This window comes from Micromys minutus, assembly GCF_963924665.1.
Source record: "Micromys minutus genome assembly, chromosome: 20".
In the NCBI taxonomy this organism is placed as follows: Eukaryota; Metazoa; Chordata; class Mammalia; order Rodentia; family Muridae; genus Micromys; species Micromys minutus.
In genome coordinates, this window is record NC_137955.1 from 22,159,912 (window position 1) to 22,182,144 (window position 22,233).

Consider the following 22,233-nt stretch of genomic DNA (forward strand, 5'->3'; position numbering starts at 1 on the left):
ATAGATAGATATACATATATATATAGATAGATAGATAGATAGATAGATATACATATATATATAGATAGATAGATAGATAGATATACATATATAGATAGATAGATATAGATATATAGATAGGTAGATATAGATATATATAGATATACACACACACATATATATACATATATACATATATATACATATATATATGCAAAGCCTTTAAAAGATAGACAGAGAGTCTACAAAGATTCTCAGAACTTAATGATTAAGCAGGATTTCAAGTCTGACTCCGAGAAGTGAAAAAACAGACAGCAAGCTAATGAGGAAGGAAAGAGCAGTTCAGGAAGGACCTCTGAAGAGCCACATGTGTGCTCTGGGAAAGCACCCAGCACATTCCTGAAAGTGGGGGTGCCTTCAGGAAGGCCAAGGTCACCCCATTTATGTAGATGGAGTTATCGGTGTGAGAAAACACAGCTGGAGTTGGGGACATCTTCTGGCAAGTGGTATTAATGAAACATAAACCATAAGAAAAATCCCATTTGGGGAGCAAGAAATTTTTTTTTTAATTTTTTTTTCACAGAAAAAAAAACAAAAACAAAAAAAATCAAGAAAGATTCTAGAAATAAGTTAAAAACAGAAGGAAGCAATGTCGTTCAGGCAGCTCAGGAACTTCAAGGAAAAGAGGCCAATTGGTAATGAGAAATGGAGGTCAGAGGGAAGAGATACTAAGGAACACCACACCACCCAGGACAGCACACTTGTTGGTAAACTTAAAGAAGTATTTTCCAACTCTTTCCCCCCCACCACAGGCTCTAGTACTGCAAGATACTTCCAGGAAGAAAAGAGGAAGGGAAAAGAAAAAACACTTAATGTATGGCTTAATTAGAATGTAACTGTATAAAATAAAGTTGGGTTGGGAAGCTTCCAAGATCCCGAACTTAGAGGCCTGGTGATGTCGGACCTTGTTGTCTAAGGAGGACGCATGCTCATGTGAACGGAAAAGGGTCGGCAGCATCCTTGGCCTTGTAGGGATGCCAGCAGTTCCTGCACTGGTCATGACAGTCAAAATGCCCATCAGATCCCTGGATCGAGAGACACTGCTACACCATCTGTTCCCTGAGAGCAACCTGGTTCCTATCCTGGGTGCACTGTAAACTATGTGTTCTGAAGGTCTTGCAGGGAGCAATACTTGGATTGAATTTCTTTAGCTGAGACTTCCCAAGTTCATTCGACACCCCCACACACACACACACACACACACCTCACACACCTGTGTTTGTGCCTAAGCATTTTTGGTAAAAAAGCGTTTGAACCAAAATGATTCCGTGAAAGTGGAAAGGAGGTTTCTGATGACCAGGGAGGGGTCAGCAAGAGCGCAGACCCCATCATCTCTGTCACCCAGCAGCCCTTACACGTCTCGCCTCTCTTCCCTGGGATCTGATAACATCCAATACTAGTGGGAAACTTCTAAGCCACATGTGATATCAGGACACTGTTTTGTTCCACCACAAGTATCTACATGGACCCAGACCGTGCGTGTGTGCGTGGGTGTGTTCTATTTGAAGAATAATGCTTTAGAGCGCCTACTTAGTCTTATTGAATCTGGAACGATTGAAATCCAGTAGATCCAGCTGCCTTTGGGAGTTGGGGAAGAACAAACTTACTTGGGAAGAGTAAAGCCTCCTTTTTCTCTTTCGCAGACAGGTCAGAATTGAGCGCTCCAGGAAGTGGAGCGATGTGGCAATAGCATCCTCTAGTGGCGTGAGGCTCCAGTCACTACAGTAAAACAAAGGCATCTTGGCTCTGCCCTTAAACTGAGCCAGCGAATCTTCCTAAGCTCCTGGACAGGAGCTTGTTAAGCTAATAAGTACTCCGGGTGGTATCTCTTCTCCATTAAAGCGTCACCGTGTGAATAGTTGGAGAATGAAAAGTGGCTGCCGGGCAATGCTTTATCCAAAGGAAGGTTTCAGCAAAATGATGTTGCTAAGCGCTTTATCGTCGCGCCTAGTACGACGCTGTGCGTCCTTGGTGATAACGCTGCGTTAAACGTTAAGGAAGCTCACAAGATGAGTTCTCTTAACATCCTGTTTTGCATGAGAAGGTTGCTTAAAGTTTAGATATTCGAAAACTATTTAGACTTTTTGCTTCCCTTTGGACGGAAGTCCTCACTAGACAAGTCTTTGCCCTGGCTGCCCCAAAGGCTTCAGATGGCAAAGGTCAGATTAGAATCAGGAGATAGTATTTTGTCACTAAGGTCTCCAAGAGTGATTTTGGATACTGTTAGGAATTTCGTTGTTGCTGTTGCTGCATGCAGTGTACTGTGGCAGTTACCTGCAAGCCCATACGTTTCTTTTGGTTTAAATTGGAATGAAGTTAAACACCTCTGAAATGGAGGAGGTAAACTGCGCAGGTGCCCGGGGTTGTTGGTGGACACAGTATAAAGTCGGGCAGAGGTCACGTGCCAGAGGACAAGCTTTTTTATATTTCAAGTATACTTAAAATTATGGTGACTCCAACCAGACAGCATACCCTAGCTGGTCCGAGGCCTCCGACACATACATAGCAGAGGACTGCCTGGTCTGGCCTCAGAGAGAGGATACACCTAACCCTAGAGAGACTTGAGGTCCCAAGGAGTGGGGAGGCCTGGCTGGGGAAAGGGGAAATCCTCTTGGGGTGGTGGGAGGGGCAGGATGGGAGGAATGGGGTGTGGAACTGTGGGAAGGCAGACGACCAGGAGGGAGATAACGACTGGAATGTAAAACTATAAAAGAAATAAAAGAAAATGATGGTGACTAAGAAAAGGTGTGGGTTTAAAGAGTTCAGCATGAAAAGTTCCTTTTAAAATCAGTCACCTCCAGAAAAGGACAAGCTGTCTCATAATTTTAATCTCTATGTCCTCAAACTGCCTTTAAGTCCTTAATATAATATTCATCCATCAGCAGCATCACCATCATCAGCTTCACCATCATCAGCTTCAGCATCATACATTCTGCAGGCCAGAAAAGAAAGAAAAATAAAAGCCTCAGTTATAAAACCTCCTTTTAAAACTTCATTTATCTAGATATTTTATGCGTATGAATATTCTGCCTTATATACATACATGCTTTGTACACCATGTATGTGCGAGAAGAGGGTGCCCTGGAACTGAAGTTACATACAGCTGTGAGCTGACATCTGGGTTCTGGGAATCAGGTGCAGGTCCTCTGGAAGAACAGCCACTGAACCACCTCTCAAACCCCATACAACCTGTCTAAGTGCTGTGAAGATATCTTAGCCACAGGCGCATGCCAACAGCCCACTCCAGTACATGAAACTGGAGGAGGACATTGTGTTAGGTAAGAATAAGTCAGACACAGTAACTGAGTAAAATGTATATGCAGAAGCAAAAGACAAGCTCAAAGCAATGCAAAAAAAAAAACTGCTGAATCTGGGAAGGGAAGTGGTTGGGAGGAGGAAGGGCTTCTAGGAATGGGAGGCAGATGAGAAGGTTCAGTTGGAAAGTAACTAGAATACATTATGCAAATGTTTAAAATTGTCAACGAATAAACTTAGTTTTTAAAAGCACAACCTAAGTTAGCCACAACCACACACACCACGCTGTTTGGTTGTTTGTGGGAGGAATCATGTTGCCCAGGTTGACTTCATTTGTCCTTGCTGTGTAGCTCAGGCTGGCCATGAACTCCTGATGCTTCTGCCTCTACCTCTCAAGGGCTGAGGTCACAGAGATACACACATGGATATAAGCTTTTCATTTTCATGGAATTCGGTTCATCTAATTAGGCTGGGCCGGTGGCCCACAACTTCAATCCCTTGACACTTTGGCAGCAGAAGCCAGCAGGTGTGTGTTGAGTAGACCAGGGCAGTCTAGCCCAGTAGTAAGTTCCAGGACAGCCAGAGCTAAGAGTACAGAAGCTATTGTGTCAAACAACAATAAACAAACAAACAAACAATCATTTTTTAAAGAGGCCATAAAAGAGAGCAAAGAAAGGTTCACAAGATGCTCTGGAAGGAAAGGAAATGGAGAAATGATGTAAGTATATGATAATCTTAAAACAAAAATAAACCTTTTTAAAGCAACTGACCACAAATATAAGATTTTGTTCCTTCTCTGGGTGTCTAAATGTCTGTGGTTAAATCTGTGGCTAGGCCAGTTCCATGCTGCTTCAATTATTTCAGCTATATAATATGTTTTATATAATACGTTTTATATAATATGTTTTATGTAATTAATATGTTTTGAAATCAGAACAATCTCAGCTCTACAACTACTTTTTCTTTTTGAGATTATTTGCAACTTTATGAGAATTTTTACATGTGTCTGCTACTTCCTTTTTTATTTATTTTTTTTTTTTGAGATTGTAATACAATTTCAACATTTCTTCCTTCCCTTTCCGTCTTCCAAACCCTTCCAAGCACCCCTCCCCACTCTCCTTTGAATTCATGACCATTTATTTTTATTAATTGTTATTGCATGTACACGCATATGTATATATACATATGTACTCTCAAATATTACCTGATTATTCCAAATATTACTTATTCCGTATATTACTGGCTTGTATGTTTTCAAAGTTGACCATTTAGTAGTGAACAACCAATCAGTATGCTCTTCTCTGGGGAGGACCATCTCTCCTGCTCCTAGCTCTTCCCTCGGGAGGACCACCTCTCCCACTCCCTGTTTTCTTCAGTTGCCTGTTCTTTGTGTGAGCTTGAGGTCTCATGGGCTTTTCCTCATTGGCACTGGCATGTCCGTTGATGTCCTGTGAGTTTTAGGATGCACCTTCTCAGCTCTCCGACAAAGGTCATTGGGATTTGGGTGACGATTGCTGTGAGCCTCTTGACTGCAACGGGGAAGTATTGTCTTAACCAGATTTTCGTTTCAGCAACATTTTAAATATATTTGAACCTTTTTGGATAAATTTATTTCAGAAAATTTTATTCTTTTTATGTCATTATAGATACATTTTTCCCCTTTCAGAGGACTGGCAAGATATTTCAGTAGATAAAAGCAGTTGCTTAGAACTCATGGGGTAAGGAGAGACCCAACTCTTAAAAGGAAAAAAAAAAGATGTTAAAGCAATTTTGGGGCCCCATACCCAGTATAGTGACTGGTAGTTCCCCAGTAATGACTGGAAAAAAAAAGAGTTGTAAAATTATTAGAAAATGATACAATTACTACCCAAAACTCACTTACAGCAAAATATCATTACAGTGAAATATCATGGCATGGTATATAAGAAAATGTATGAGCAAAATAATTAAACATAGTAAATGCTGGAGGGAGTTGTTGTGTGGCATTTTAAACGTTTGGTTTAACAAGTTGAGTTTCTGGGACTCAGAGATGCTTTGCATGGGCACACAGTAGGAGAGCTGTGCGAATGACTCAGTTCTAGATGCAATCTCCAATCCAGAGTTCCTCACTTTTGCAGAGAAACAAACAAACTCCCTAATGCTTAATCTAATGCTGATGAATACCTCCAGCAAAGTACTATAAAGTATATTGAAGCAGCCTGCTTCAAGAAGGGAAAAAGTTATCTCCCCCAATCCAGTTGTTTCTGTATCATGAGCGACTGTCCTCTAGGTTAAGTGACCTCCATCTTGGAACACCACAGCTGGTTTTATTGATATAGAGAGGCAAAGAGGGCACACACTTCCCACCTGTTTATCCAGCTACTCTCTACTATCTTCGAATACAACTCTTCTTTAATTGAAGGCTAAGAGTGGTGTGACAGTCAACACATACACCTACACACATGTATATGCATGCCATGGAAGACTAGAAAGGGAGCTATGCAGCTAGGGGAAAACCCTCATGATGACTGGGAAGACTTTTCAGGAGCAGCTAGCTTGGGGTGCTCACATTCTTGTAGATAACTCACACCTATGCTCTGTAAGGAAGTCCAGATACATTCATTGATTCCACAGAAGGAACTTTGGCCAAATCTACCTGGGTTTGTTGTTTAGACTTTGGGAGGAGGGGTAGAAACTGCTTTACAACTCCCCCTGGAAAGAGATTTTTAGGAACATGTCCCCTTATTTTACGCTGGGGGAAAACTTCACTATGACAATAAGTAGGCCCTCTGCTGAGGAGTTGTCTATGTTCCCTCCTAAAACAACAACAACAGCAACACAATAATAAATTAGTTAATTAATTTAATTGCCCAGAATATAAAACAACAAGGCTGATCATGGCTAAAACTGGGCTTCTATAGTGTGTCAAAGTTCATCAGAGAGAATTCTTCAAAGGTATATGGCAAGGATGAGTTGAGTCCAGTCACAAAAAACTAAAAGGTGCTCTTCGCCTGAGTTGTTTAGGATGTGTTGGAGCTGGGCTTCCCTGAGTTAGTGGCAGTAACAATTCCTTGGGAAGAGCTTTGACTCTGCTTTTTATCTTCTGCTGCTTAATATTCTTCTCTTTTAAAACACCAAAAAAGTCTCCCATATTAATCTTCATGTCCTCTCAGACATATTTCCCAGACACTCCCAACCTGCCCAAGGCTTCCTTCTGTTGCTCTGATAAACACTGTGACTAGAAGCATCTTGATATCACAAGGGTTTATTGCATCTTACAGGTTATAGTCCACCACTGAGGGAAGCTAGGTGGAAACTCAAGGCAGGAGCTTGAAAGCAAAACGATTGATTAGTGCTGCTTACTGGCTTGCTTCCCATATGTGTCTAGGTTTATGTTAGGCTGCCAGCCAAAGCTAACTATGACATGACTCAACTCTTTCCCTTTCACGAGGCATGAGATTAAAGCCTGTACCATCTGCCCTTTGCTTCAAATTTTTATCTCCAAGCTATACAAGGCAAAAGTATTTCAAGAGTATTTACTATGTAAAGGAAAAGAGAGAAAAGAGGTAGGGGAAGGGTATGAGAAGGAAATTGGGTTGTACAGTGTGCTCCCAGTCTAGACTAGCAAGACGAAGCAAGAAAAGCCAACAACTCCTGCTTTCAAAGTTCTCATCCTGACTTCTCCTCTATTCTTACTCAGATGCCATTACTGAACAGGTCATTAGATTTTCAAAAGGCCTCTTGGCTGTAGCATCATCATTATCATATTAACAGCTTCAAAGGTCTGGTCAAGTTAAGCTGCTCTGTCAGGCAACAGGGTGTGAGCAAAGAGAATGGTGCTGGCTTCGTGTCCAGAGGCACAAACATGGTACAGTTATCTTCCTAAGAAGTAAGAAATATCCTCTGGTAGAACACTGACTTGTTTCAACTGCTGGCACTGGTTTGAATAAAAATGGCCCCTGTGGGAAATTTTCCTAAACAGAACACCAATGGCTTGTGCTCTAAGACCAAGGATCCAGAAATGGGACTTAATGAGATGGCAAAGTTTCTGTAAGGATAAAGACACTATCAAGAAAACAGAACGGCAGCCAACAGATTGGGGAAAGATCTTTACCAATCCCACATCTGATAGATGTCTAATATCCAATATATACAAAGAACTCAAGAAGTTAGATGCCAGAGAATCAGACAATCCTATTAAAAAATGGGATACAGAGCTAAACAAAAAAAAAAAATCTCAATTGAGGAATATTGAATGGTTGAGAAGCATCTAAGGAAATGCTCCACATCCTTAGTCATTGGGGAAATGCAAATTAAAACAACACTGAGATTCCACCTCACACCAGTCAGAATGCCTAAGATAAAAAACTCAGATGACAGCAGATGCTGGCGAGGTTGTGGAGAAAGAGGAACACTCCTCCTCTGCTGGTGGGATTGTAAGCTGGTACAACCACTCTGGACATCAGTCTGGCAGTTCCTCAGAAAATTGGACATAGTACTACCTGAAGACCCAGTTATTCCACTTCTGGGCATATACCACAGAGATGCTCCAACATACAGTAAGGACACATGCTCCACAATGCTCATAGCAGCCCTATTTATAATAGCCAGAAGCTGGAAGGAACCCAGATGTCCTTCAGTAGATGAATGGATACAAAAATTGTGGTATATTTACACAATGGAGTACTACTCAGCTATAAGAAACAATGACTTTATGAAATTCCTAGAAAAATAGATGCATCTAGAGAATATCATCCTGAGTTCTTTTGTGAACAGATATAATATGCAATCACTGATAATTGGATACTAACCCCAGAAAGCTCTGAATACCCCAGAAATAACTCACGGGCCGTATAAAGCTCAAAAAAATAAATAAATAAAATAAAATAAAAACAAGGCCAAAAAGTGAAAGCCTCAGTCCTTCTTGGAAAAAATGTAAGTGTATAGCACCCTCTCAGAGTGTGGTACACCTAAACCTTAAATCATTAATAATTCAAGAGCTAAGAATATAGCCTTGTGGCAATTTTTGGTATTCAAAAATCATTATGTTTAATCTATTCACACCAAGAAAACTCTGACTGTCTCCATGTTACATTCTGTTCTACATGTACTTTGTGCTTATGGTAAACCAGTAAGATTTCATTGCATACTATCAAACCTCTAAAAGAATCAAGTACTGACAAAAAAATATATTCATATAGTTTTATGCCAAAATGCTTTTAAAAATCTGTACTTGTATCTCTTTTTAAAAATAAATTTATAAAGAAAAAAAAAGAAGTTAAATAAAATCTTTAGCACATTTAAAAAAGAAGAAGAAGAAGAAGAATGGCCCTTGTGATGGTTTGAATATGCTTGGGCCAAGGAGTGGCACTATTAAGAGGTGTAGCCTTGTTAAAGTAGGTGTGACACTGTGGGTGTTGACTTTAATACGCTAACCCTAGCTGTCTGGAAAAGAGTCTTCCACTAGCAGCCTTCAAATAAAGATGAAGAACTCTCAACTCTGCCTGTCCTATGCCTGCCTGGATGCTGCCATATTCCTACCTTGATGATAATGAACTAAACCTCTGAACTGGTAAGCCAGTACCAATTAAATGTTATCCTTGTAGAAGTTGCCTTGGTCATGGTGTCTGTTTATAGCAGTAAAACCCTAAAACAGCCCCCCACGGGCTTATATATTTGAATATTTAATCATCAAGGAGTGGTACTATTTGAGAAGGATTTAAACAATTAGGAGTTATGACCTTGTTAGAATAGATGTGACCTTTTTGAAGGAAATGTGCCACTACAAGTGAGCTTTGAGGTTTCAAAAACTTATGCTGGGTGTTCTATCTACCTACCTACCTACCTACCTATCTATCTATCTATCTACCTATGTATCTATTTATCTATTTATCTACCTACCTACCTATCTATCTATCTATCTACCTATGTATCTATTTATCTACCTACCTACCTATCTATCTATCTATCTATCTACCTATGTATCTATTTATCTATTTATCTACCTACCTACCTACCTATCTATCTATCTAATCTATCTATCTATTTATCTACGTACCTGCCTGCGTGCCTGCCTACATCTACTTGAAGTTTAGGATGTAGCTCTCAGTTACTGATTCAGCACCATGCTTGCCCCCATGATCCCTGCCATAGTGGCAGTGAACAGACCCTCTGAAACCGTAAGCAAGCCCCTAATGAAATGCTTTCTTTTATAAGAGCTAGCAAGGCCATGGCGTCTCTTCACAGCAATAAAACAATGGGTAACGAAGACACCGCTATGCCCCGATTAAGACCTTAAAAATCAGCATATGTTTTTTTTACAAGGTCTAGGCAAGCACTCATAGTTCTATCTATAGTTGCCATCCAGTCTTGGGTGGAGCGGCTAGCTACAGCCACTTCTCTGTTCTTCATCTACCCATCAGATTTTCCGAGAGCACAGTAGGCAGCTGGTGCTGAGAAGACTTGTGGAGTAAGCAGAATGCAAAAGCCTAAAAGACTTGTAAGAAGTCAGCAGACCTTGCACTACTTAAAGTGCTGAAGAATGCTGAAGAGTGCTTGGCACCAAGCATGAGCCCTCTTGTTGAAAGAAACCTGGGCACAGTGGCATGCACCCCGGTATGAGAGAAGACACAAAGGATCCCGGGCCTTACTGGCTAGCCAGTTTAGCCTAATAGGTTAGCTCCATACTAGTGAGTGATCCTATTTCAAAGACAGGAGGTAGCTTTTTCAGAGAATGATACATAAAACTGTCCTCTAATCCCACGACTATGCACATTCATGTCCTTGCACACACACGTGAACACGCATGCATCTGCATGCAAAAATACGCAACACTTTAAAGGATTTTATAAGGTACTCTCTGTAAGCTATAACGCAACTAGAACGTTCTGAAGCTAAGATGTTCTGGATGACCTCCCACAAGAGGATGCTGTCACAATAGCCATGGAACTGGTAGGCACGTTCTGCTATATTCCAAGACTCAGAACCCGTGGTTGATATAGTGTGGGCACTATATCACATATGTCAAATATGCTGGGACTTCTGAATAGCAGAGAAATGGAAATATAAGTGGATGAATAGATAGATGGGAATCAGAGACACAGAGTCTCACTCTGTGTCCTGGCTGGCCAGGAATGAATATAAACCAGGCCGATCTTGAACTTACAAGATCTGCCTGCCTCTGCCGTGATCTCCTAAGGGCTGAAACTAAAATTGTATGTGACCATAGTTGACCTGGAAAAAATACTTTAAAGATTGTTTTAGTACATTTTCTGTTGTTATAATAGAACATCTGAGACTAGATATCTTATAAAGAAAAGAAGTTCTAGAGGGGACAGTGCTATTCTGAACAGGGCATAAATGCAAAACAAGGAAGAACACAGGGAAGTGGGGGGCATAGGGTGGAAATCTGCTGGATATCCTATGATAGCTCACCCGTTCTCATAAGAAAAGCATCAGTGAGCATCAGATCCCCGATGCCTACTTACCCTTCTATCACCATTCCATTGAGGAATTAAGCTTGAAGATGCATTTCAAAGGAACCAATTTACATCATACCACGGCAAAGATATGTAGCAAAACCCCTTTTTGAGGTACATGCTCCCAAGCCCTCAAAACTAAAGCAGAGCCTCTGTGCTTGTCCTGCAAGGAACAGAGAAGAAAATCATTTAAGGGTGGTCTGACCAGAAATGGAAAACAGGGAATTATGTGGGAAACCTCAATACTTAGTTGGAGAGCCATTGGACCTTGGGAAATCCCTGGTAACATTTTAGCCAAGGTGGGTTTTATTTATAGGATAAAGGAAAACATAAGAAGGCTTGTATCCTACCTGATCCTATGCGATTTGATTACTTCATGTTGGGCAGATGAACAATGACTTCAATCATGCGACCGGCCATGAAGTAGCTCACATAGAATTAATAATCTCACTCTAGGGCCAGTGAGATGTCTATGCAGGAGAAACGTACTGGCCAGACAAGCCGAACAACCTGAGTTCAACCCCTGAAACCCAAGATGGAAGACAGTAACTGACTCCTGGGAAATGTCTTCTGCCTGGTCCACTTGTGCTGCGGCGCATGCGTGCTGTGTTTACATACACACAACCTTATCACCACTGCCATAATAAATAAAGTCTCAAATTTTGTAAGATCCTAATTTATGTTAGTTTTTATTTTTCTTTCTCATTAAGCTTAACCTCCCTGGCCTACTTGGAATGCTACGGGATGTATTAAAGTGTGTGTGTTATAAAAATAGCAACTTTTGGAGGGCTGGAGAGATGGATCAGAGGTTAAGTGGTTAAATTCCTCGTAACCATTTATAATGAGATCTGGTTTCCTCTTCTGATGTAAAAGTCTATGTGAAGGCAGAACACTGGATACAAAGTGAGTAAATCTTCTTTTAAAAAGGAATATTTAAAAATAGCCAATTTTGGAACACTAAAAATTGAAAGGAAAACTACATACTAATAAATTGTGATAATCTGTTATACTAATCAGTGCCTCTTTAGTAACTGTATCAGAAATTGACGTGTATGTCTTACTGTTCATTTCCCCTCTTGCTATGTAGTAGAATTCCGAGAGTTAAACTGGATGTGGTAGTGCAGGCCTATATTCCTGTTACTGGAGAAGCAGAGAAGTTCAAGACCAGCCTACTCTACATAAAGAGTTCAAGTCAGCTGGGATGCCACCAGAACACCCTATCCCAAAAGTATGATAATAATTAAACACACACACACTCACACATTACATACATACACTCACACACACATACATATTACACACACACATTGCACACACACACTCACACTTACACACACTCACACACACTCACACACATTACATACACACACACATTACACACACTCACACATACATATTACACACACTCACACACATTATACACACACACACATTCACACTTACACACACACACACACACATATGCGCACATGATCTATACCACTGACTATACCAAAATTAATGTAGCATTCAGTCCTCACCAGAAACTATCCTTTATTTAGTGGGTGGCAGTTAATATAGAGACTCACAACTGTCCAGCCCTATGTGGGACATTTACATCACACTCCTTTATAGAATAGCTCAGGGGACATTGTAAAAAGAGGGGTCAGAAAGATCATAAGAACCCAGAGACTGTTGATGGAGGAAAGCCCTGTAAATCAGTGTTTTCTGGACCTGATAGAGGCTTTGTACTTATGAACTCACAGTGGCTATCATCTCCTGAACAAGATCAAGAAAGTCAACATTCCAAGTGGGTTAGGGAGGGACACAAGAGCCACACCTTTGACCTAGACTGCTGATAGTTGCTGCAGAAGGAAAAGTCAGTTTTCTTTAGGGGTGGGGTCTCAGTAGGCTGATTACGTTCTGTCAGGTGGCCCCACACCTGTACAGGCAACAGTAACTGGACTCAGTAAGCCATAAAAAAAATTAAAACAATTTTAACAGACATGAAGTTGGAAGGAAGAAGTGGAGTGGATCCACCTGAGTTTAGAGTGCTACAGAGAGCAGAGCTGGAGAAGTGACTCCAGCCTTTGGAGAAGCCCAGAAGGTCATGTGTGGATCCCAGACACTGAAACAAGAAGCTGTAACATTGGGGCTGGAGAGATGGCTCAGCGGTTAAAAGTACTGACTCTTCCAAAGGTCCTGAGTTTAAATCCCAGCAACCATATGGTGGTTGATGCCCTCTTCTGGTGTGTATCAAGATAGCTGCAGTGTATTTATATAAATAAAAATAAATAAATCTTTTCTTAAAAAGAAGAAGCTATAACATTGAAGTTGCCTTGGAAATCCCAAAAAGCTTCTAACAGGGAGTAGAACCAGCCTAAGAGAAAAAAGTTTTGTTGCAGTCAAAGGATAATGAAAAAGGAGTTGGAGTTGTGAAGACTGCTTGACATCAGACATTAGAACAAGGTAGGTATCAAAGAGGAGTTGCAGGGGGAAGTGGTGCTTCTGTCCCCAAAAGGAGTCAAAAGGGGTACATTTCAGCCAAAATGGTTTTCATGAACCCTCCCAGAAGCAGTCCCACCTCAGCCATGCCTTCAAACCACAGGCTGCCCCCCTTTTTACTCTCTCGAGCCATTGTTGCGCCCACTGGGCAGCTCTGTAGGGTGTGTTCCATCTCTACAGAGCTTCACAGAGTGTCTTCATAAACATGATATGTGTGTGCCCAAATTTTAGACGAAAGGCGGTACAAGGCAGCATTCCGTATATGGTCACTAACCCTCTCGGCACTACTGCTGATGCCAAGAAGTGCTTGCTGACAGGAGCCTGGAATAGCCATCTCCTGAGAGGCTCTGCCAGAGCCTGACAAATACAGTCAGATAGTCACAGACAACTATAGGACTGAGAACACGGTCCCCAATGGAGGAACTAAAGGACTGAAGAAGCTGAAGGAGTTTGCAACCCTGTAGGAAGAACAACAATATCAACCAACCAGAACCCTGCCCCCAGAGCTCTCAGGGACTAAACCACCAACCAAAGAGCACACATGGACAGACTCATGGCTCCAGCCACATGTGTAGCAGAGGATGGCCTTGTCAGACACCGGTGGGAAGAAAGGCTCCTGTCAAGGAGCGTTGGTCCTGTCAAGCTCGATGTCCCAGTGTAGGGGAATGCCAGGGCAGGGAGGCAGGAGGGAGTGGGTGGGTGAGTGGGTGAGTGGGAGGCAGGGGGAGAGGGATAGGATAGGGGGTTTGTGGAGAGGAAACTGGGAAAGGGGATAACATTTGAAATGTAAATAAAGATAATACCTAATAAATTTTTTAAAAAGAATAGAAAAAGCTTCCCACACTTCTGCCTTCTGGCTTCTACACATTTAATGGCTGCTCAGGTTGTGGTAAGGCCCTAGAACCAGAGTTACAAGAACTTTAAGATAAGATCATCTCGTAGACAGCTTGATGTTTTCTCCTCATATAATGTTTCCTTTTGGGAGTATAAATGGCACCGAACACCTTATACTGTGATTATCTTAGATCATTTTTTTAAAGATTCATTTTATGTATACAAGTACTCTGTAACTGTCTCCAGACATGCCAGAAGAGGGTATCAGATCCCATCACAGATGGTTGTGAACCACCATGTGATTGCTGGGAACTGACCTCAGGACCTCTGGAAGAATAGTCAATGCTCTTAGCTTCTCAGCTACCTCTCCAGCCCCTTAGGTCATTTCTTGTACCACAAAGTTAACATTATGTTTTCCTTAAATCTTCCTGTATGCTCTAGTTAAACTTTCTTTTGCTGTAGCAAATCACACTAACCAAAAGCAAACTTGAGGCAGAAAAGGTTTTTTTCATGTTACAAATTCTTACATCACAGTTCATCACTGAGGGAAGCCAAGGCAAGAAGTGAAGCCATTACTATGGAGAAATACTGCTTGCTGACTTGTCTCCATGGCTTGCTCAGGCTGATTCCTTCCATAACCTCAGACCATTTACCAAAGGTTGGCACCTCCCACAGTGGGCTGAGCCCTCCACATCTATCATTAATTAAGAAAATGTCCCACAAATTTGCCTACGGACCAATCTGATGAAAGCAATTCTCAAACTGGGTCCTCTATTCCTAAGTGATTTTAGCTGTTGACAAAAGCTATCCAACACAATGTATCATACTTCTAGTAGCTAGGAGAAACTCAGATGTAACTTTTGTTGCTTAAATGTCTGCCCATGGCTGAGCTAAAGGATGCCACGAGTTTGTGGGCAGCCTAATCTACATAAGAAATACCAAACCAACCAGAGCTACATAGAAAGACCCTCAGAAAACACCAAAAAAACAAAAGTAATAAACAAATAAATATCTGCACATAAAAATTAAGAAAGATGGGCCATGTAACTCAGTGGGATCACCTGCCTAGCTTGTAGGAGGTTTGAACCCCAGCATTATACATACATGCACACATGAACACATGCAGAGACACAGAGACAAAGAGGCAAATACACACACACACACAGGTACACAATTAAACAATGCTCATTCCTGAGATTGTTTCCCAATCCAAGCTCAAAATATCTAAAATATACCACAAAACCCTTAACAATTATTACTTACACATTTATATCATCTTTAATCAATTGTACAGAATTACTTGCATGAGTATCTTGGACTTTTTTTCTTAAGTTAAAATGTGCATGGTGAACGTGTGTGTTTGGTATACATATATATCAGTGGGAATATATGTAGAATTCATAAATTTCCTAGGCTATCTTACAATTTTTAGTTCTTATCAATGTAGCCAATTATTCGTATCAAAGGGCAATTAAATTTATATTCTCAACAGCACTAAGACTACATTTTATCCAACATGTGTGTAACTATTCTTCTTAGAGTAATCTGAAGAGGCTGGAATCTAAGCCAGCCGATGGCAGCTGGCTTACTTGTAGAGGTCAACTACACATTTATCTTCTTCCTGTGTGGATTAATATAGGTCAATGAATAAATTTATCTGTAACTAGTGTGTTTGGGTCTTTAAAAAGCATTGCCTCAATTAACCGAAGAGATATTTTTGCTATATTTCTTCTTTAAAGAAGAACAAACATCATGTGTCAGCCCACAGAAGAGTTCAGTGTACCAGGTTTGGAAAATCTTATTAGATGTTAATGTGTTAACATTGCGATCATCCAGCAGATGGCAGTATAACAACGCTTTTCAGAACGTTGGCTCCAAGGAAGGGGATTAATTGTCCCCTCTCTCTCTGTCTCTCTGTCTCTCTGTCTCTCTGTCTCTCTGTCTCTCTCTCTCTCTCTCTCTCTCTCTCTCTCTCTCTCTCTCTCTCTCTCTCTCTCTCTCTCTCTCTCTCTCTCTCATTTCAAACTCTAGATCTTCCCTCCTCTGACTCTCATTTTCTCAGATTTCAGCACCATATCCTTCTGTGTCTGGTAAGACTTAAACTGCTTTGAACCCAAATTCAAATATGAGATTTCAGGAGATGAAGTAAAAGCATGAACTGAAGGTGGGGTAGGACATAGACCTGTGTTGAAGTTTCTAAGTGACTGGCTGATTTAATTAGAACATGTATGGGTGTGTGTGGAGGGTTAGAATGTTAAGGTCTGAGTCCGGTTATCTGCCTTTATTCCCTTTATGTCTGTTATCCCTATCTGTCTTTCTGTCTGTCCATCTGTCTGCCTGTCTTCCTTTCCCAGCTGCCTACTTCCATGTTCCACCTAGCATCCATCTTTGTGACTATCGGGGTTTTTTTTAATATTAATTTACTTATTATATATAAGTACACCATAGCTGTTTTCAGACACACCAGAAAAGAGCATCAGATCCCATTACAGATGGTTGTGAGCCACCATGTGGATGCTGGGATTTGAACTCAGGACCTCTGGAAGAGCAGTCGGTGCTCTTAACCACTGAGCCACCTCTCCAGCCCCATGACTATTGTTTTGAAATGTTCAAACAAGACTGAGTACCTGTCAATCCAAAACCTAGTAACATGATCCGATGTGCCTGTAGTCTCTACAGAGACTTCTCTACTGCACCCACATACCTGATACTCCAACTAATGTATTTTAAGACTTATTTGTTTATTTATATGAGTGGTCTATTTGCATATATGCCTGCACACCAGAAGAGGGAATTAGAGCCCATTATAGATGGTTGTGAGCCACCATGTGGTTGCTGGGAATTGAACCCAGGACCTCTGGAAAAACAGCCAGTGCCCTTAAATGCTGAGCCAGCTCTCCAGACCCAAGCCAACATATTTTTGAAGTGCTTAATTTATTACTTTCTTTTCTTCTCTGACAAAATGTCACAAAACTGTTACTAAGTTAGACCATGCTATTAAGGGTAACTTAAATGTCTGCTCCAGGGTCATGATCACTGATGTTTAATTCCAGAACAAATTATCTCGTTTCCTTTAAGTTAAAAAAGCAACCAGCATAAGCACACTTTTAAAAAATAATTATCTTTTATCTCTTTTTACAGTCCAGTAGTTATCCCCCTTCTGGTCCACCTTTTGACAGTTTCTCATCCCATTCCTCCTTCCCCTTGTCTCCAAGAGGATGTTTCCACACCCCTACACCCCACTCCTACCCCAACCCACCCTGCCAGGCTTCCCTACTCTCTGGGGCCTCAAGTCTCGAAAGGGTTAGGTACATCTTCTCTCACTGAGGCCAAACCAGACACTCCTCTGCTGTATATGTGCTGGGGCTCTCGGACCAGCTAGTATATGCTGCCTGATTGGTGGCTCGGAGACCTCAAGGGTCCAGATTAGTTGAAACTGCAGGTCTTTTATGGGGTCGCCCTCCTCCTCAGCTTCTTCCAACCTTTCCCTAACTCTTCCATTGAGGGTCCCCGACTACAGTCCGTTGGTTGGGTGTAAGTATCTGCTTTTGTCTCAGTCAGCTGCTTGTTGGGCCTCTTGGAGGGCAGCCATGCTAGGCTCCTGTCTGTAAGCACACCATAGCATTGGTCATTTTTTAAAAAGCTAAGTGGTAGAGCATGGCCCACAGAATCAACTGATCAGCACTCGAGTGAGCTCACAGAGAGCAGGGAACAGGTATTAGCCAGACCTGGGTCCTCTGCTTACATGTGTGGTTATGTAGCCCTGTGTCCTTGTGAGATTCCTAACAGTGGGAGCAGGGTCTTCTGACGCTTTGCCTTCCCTTGTGCCGCCTTCATGTGGGAATATGCGCCTGCTCTCATGGTAGCCTCTTATTCCATTTTTTTGTTGATGTCCCTAGAAAGCCTGCTCTCTTCTGAGGGGAGGTGAAGCAGGGGTCGATTCAGGGGAAAGAGGAAGTGGGAGGAGAGAGAGAGTTGGGGTAGGGAAAACTGCCTTCGGGATATTATATCTGTGAGGAAAAATAAATAAAAGGGGGGAAAAGTCGAGTTGTGTGAAGATATCTGAGACGTCAGTGATGTTCCATTTGCAAGGGAAGCGTTTACCTCTGAATCCCACCCTGTTCTCGAAATGTTTGTAAGATCCGTAACTACGTGGATAAAGTGCATGAGTTATTTCACCAAGAATTGTCTGAAAGTGGCTGTTTTATTGCGCTGCAACACTCTGGGGAGGAGGTTTCTCTCCTGAAGCCTGGGCCTGGGATCCACCCCACTGGGGGCGCTGCTGAGGCTCCCAGCTGACTGCAGCTACTTGGTTATCTTTCTGTCAATCCTAGAACCTGCTGTGGTTGTCCGCTGCTTCCTGCAGTCTGCTGCAGCCCGCCACCATTGCAGACCCTGACTTTGGCACGGCGGGCTTCCTTCCCTTCCGAGAGCTGTAACACTTGGGCCGTGATGGCCAGACCAGAGATCCTCGGAGTTTATCGCTGCTAGTTCCTCAGAGAAGGACAGTTGGGGATCCCTATCCTGAACTGCCTGCATTCTGCCTTCCCTGCGCGGCTGCAACACCCCAAACAAAAGGCAGACAGGCAGCCCGACACCACCCACCAATTCCCCTCCACGAGACTTTGGATTTGCTCTAAAAAAAAGAAAAAATATGGGGACTGTAAAAATAGTTCCAAAGTTTACTAGCACTGGCTGCTTTTCCAGAGGACCTTAACCCTGCTACCCACATGTAGGCTCACAGTCTTTTGTAACTTCAGTCCCTGGGGACCTTCCTGAGTACCACATATACATGGTACACAGACACACATGCAAGCTAAAGAAATATATAAAAGTTTTACAAGGTTTTACCAAGAGAGACATCGTGGTGTGATTGTTTATGCTTGGCCCCAGGTGTAGCAATATTAGGAGGTGTCCTCCCTCCTGCCTAGTATCTCATACAGCTGCTGAGTGGGAAGGGCACGTTTCCCTCTTTCTGGAGACACGGGGGTGGGAGGGGAGAATAATGCTCTGCGTTTACTGGAGCTGCCGCTGTGCTCTCCCTTATACCTTTTAGTTTACTGTATTTTGTTGAACCCCTTATAAGAAGTCTTATAGTAAACTACCTTCCAACTGGCAATATTTAGCTACCAAATGTGCAGGTAATAACAGCCCAAAAAGAAGTAGTAGATGTTCCACTTCCTTCTCTTCCTCTCCCTCCTCCTCCACCACTTCCTCCTCCTCCAGCACCTCCTCCACCACTTCCTCCTCCTCCAGCACCTCCTCCACCACTTCCTCCTCCATCTCCTCCAGCACCTCCTCCACCACTTCCTCCTCCTCCAGCACCTCCTCCACCACTTCCTTCTCCACCTCCTCCTCCTCCCCCAAACTAGGATTAAAGGTGTGCACCACAAGGCCAGCTTTAGTCCAACCATTAACTCTGAGGAAGGATGCAGAGGTCTAACAATAATCATGACCATTCATTTCAAAAGTTTAAACAAAAGGAAGTATAGTCAAACAAGTAATTGTACCTTTACAGCAGATATTTATTTATTTAGGTGTGTGTGGTACATGTAGGAGGTGGTCTTCCCCTACTGCCTGCCACCTTATTTTTGGAGCTGAAAGCTCACTGATTCAGACAGAGTAGCTGGCCAGCAAGCCTGGGGGATCTTCCTGTCTCCTCTCTACCCTGCTGCACCAGTGAGAGGCAGGTGCACCACTGTATCCAGATTTGTACTTTGATCCTCATGTTTTGGCAGCAAACACTTACTGACTAAGCCTATCCTCAGGCCCAACACTAGGGTTTTCTAGTTTTGAACAATTTATTTATTTAGACAGTCTCACTAAGTATCCAGTACTATTTTAGGTCAGCTTGACAAAAGCCAAAGTCATTTGGGAAAAAGTTAACAGAACAAAAATTTCTCTATCTGTGTCAGCTGAGGCCATCTTTGGTTTCTACCTCCTGCCCCGAAAAGTACCATGGGAAATCACCCATCCCTCTTCTAGAAACTCAGAGTCAAAATGCCCCCAGCTAACCATATGTTCTTGGCTTCTGTTAAACTGCTTGCTTGCTTCCTTCCCCTACAGTTGCCAATCAGAACATAGTTTTTCTGTGTCCTTTGTCTTTAAAAACTTATATGCATTTGGGGCTGCTCTGTGAGAACTGTTTTTCTCCAGGCAGGTGCTAGCAGGCTCAATACAGACTCACAATTTGAATTTTGGTTGTGCTGAGTGGTATCTGGGTCTTTACCCCATTAACAAGAGGGATTTTCTACTGAGAAACTGCCTTCAGCAGATTATCTGTAGCCATATCTTGACTGATGGTTGATGTGGGAGGGCCCACCTCACTGTGTACAGTACCACCCTAGGGAAATATAAGAAAACAGGTTGAGCGAGCCACAAGGTCAGTTGAGCAAGCCACAAGCCAGTGAACAGTGTCCCTCCGAGCTTCTGTGTTACTTCCTTCACTGATGAACTGTGGTGTGGAAGTAAAAATAAAATAAACCCTTCCCTCCCCACGTTCCTTACTGCCTTGGTTTTTTGTCTCAGTGATAGAAACCTGAACAGCTCAAGCTGGCCTGGAACTCCTGTTCTCCTGCCTTTGCTTCCCTGATGCTGAGATCACACGTCTTTGCCAAAATGCCCAGCACAGAATATCCATTTTTATTTTTGTCTGTTTGTTTGTTTTATTGTAAGGTACGAAGAACTTCACTTCATAACAAAGAGCTCTGGAGACTCAGGAAAAGTAAAAGAGAGGCAGTTTATTTCACAATCTTGCAAAGTCAGACAAAGAGCAGGAGACAAATTGAGCACAAAAAAAAATTTTCTAGCCCAGAATGGAGGTGTTTTCAGGTCGTCTGCTACTGACATTTGTCTGTTTCTGGACCCACATGATGTATGGGTCAATTTACATGTTTTATATCCTGCTTATTTTAAGGCTTTTTAGGACCATAAATTTTATGTCCAAAAGTCATCAGGCAAGCTTGACTCAATCATTTTCTTTTCCAAACTTCTGTGTTTGGGTGGGGGTAGATAGATTAGCCAATGGCAGTAGGACCCAGACTTCAGTCAGCGGGCTTAGTTGTAACCGTTCTATTTTACTTCTTACATTTATCATTCTAAAAGACAGAATTCACAAGCAAAATTAAATACTCACATATATTGTCTGCTATTCCTTTTTTCATCTTACAATAGTCATGAGATTATTAATATTATTTAACACATGTACAAACACATTATTATATTAGACTACTCTCAGGTGTAAATGATTCCTTTCAAAAATTGAGTTGCTATCCATGGCTAATATAATTTCTTTCTTTGAGACTTCGACAACCATTTTTTTTTTCCTGATTGACTCCTTGGAACTATTTTGCTATTTAAAATTAGGTTTATAGAGATGGGTGATCTTGCTCAGTGGGTAAATCTTATAACACACAGAGGTGAGAGGAGAGAAAAGTCTCTATGACATTGTCTGACAGCCTCCAGAAACATGCTATGGCATGCATGTGCACACTTACCACACACACATACAATAATAAAATTAAATTTTAAGTCAAAAAAATTAAGCAGTCATAAGTTCAAAAATGGGACATTTAGACCAATTTATAAATCTTATTCTATTTCTAAGTGAGGCAAATTTTAAAATCTACTTGAGGTGGCTTGTTTTTGTTTTTGGGGACCTGGTCTCACTATGTGCTGCTGGCTTGAACCTTGATTCCTCAGTCTCTTAAGTGTAAGGTCACAGATCGGTACCGACAATGTTCAAATAATGTGTCCTTTTATTGATACTTGGTGACACTTAAAAACTTAGAGAAGCTCCGGTTAAATATGTGAATCAAATATATTATTTTTAACACTGCTAACTAGCAGAAGTTATCCAAATGTTCAGAACAATATAAGTCTACAAAAAAAAATATAACCCACTTAACCATAAGCTCTTACTTATTGCCTTTGTTAATTCATTTTAATCTTTTGAATTAACTCTAAAATTAAAAACTCACTAACACATTTCTGATTCCAAACCATTAAACTAGTATAATATCAGAACCTCTAATGAGCTAAATTTTCTTAGCTATTATAGAAAGAATGAAACATACACAAATGAGAACCAAGGTTAGCGTAAGACTATGTTTTGCTGAATGTTCATCATTTCCATGTGTTGTTGGGCATGAATATCAGGGCTGTT